The sequence below is a fragment of the Bison bison genome, unplaced genomic scaffold, assembly GCF_000754665.1.
Source record: "Bison bison bison isolate TAMUID 2011002044 unplaced genomic scaffold, Bison_UMD1.0 scf7180017864472, whole genome shotgun sequence".
In the NCBI taxonomy this organism is placed as follows: Eukaryota; Metazoa; Chordata; class Mammalia; order Artiodactyla; family Bovidae; genus Bison; species Bison bison.
The window spans coordinates 4,102-4,513 of record NW_011495033.1 but is presented as its reverse complement, the minus strand read 5'-3'; positions in this window follow the sequence as shown (position 1 = coordinate 4,513).

Below are 412 nucleotides of genomic sequence, written 5' to 3'. Positions count from 1 at the left end.
TAAATGGCAACGGGATCATACTTATCAGTAATTACCTTAAACGTAAATGGGTTGAATGCCCCAACCAAAAGACAAAGACTGGCTGAATGGATACAAAAACAAGACCCCTACATATGTTGTCTACAAGAGACCCACCTCAAAACAGGGGACACATACAGACTGAAAGTGAAGGGCTGGAAAAAGATTTTCCATGCAAATAGGGACCAAAAGAAAGCAAGAGTAGCAATACTTATATCAGATAAAATAGACTTTAAAACAAAGGCTGTGAAAAGAGACAAAGATGATCACTACATAATGATCAAAGGATCAATCCAAGAAGAAGATATAACAATTATAAATATATATGCACCAACATGGGAGCGCCACAATATATAAGACAAACGCTAACAAGTATGAAAGGAGAAATTAAACA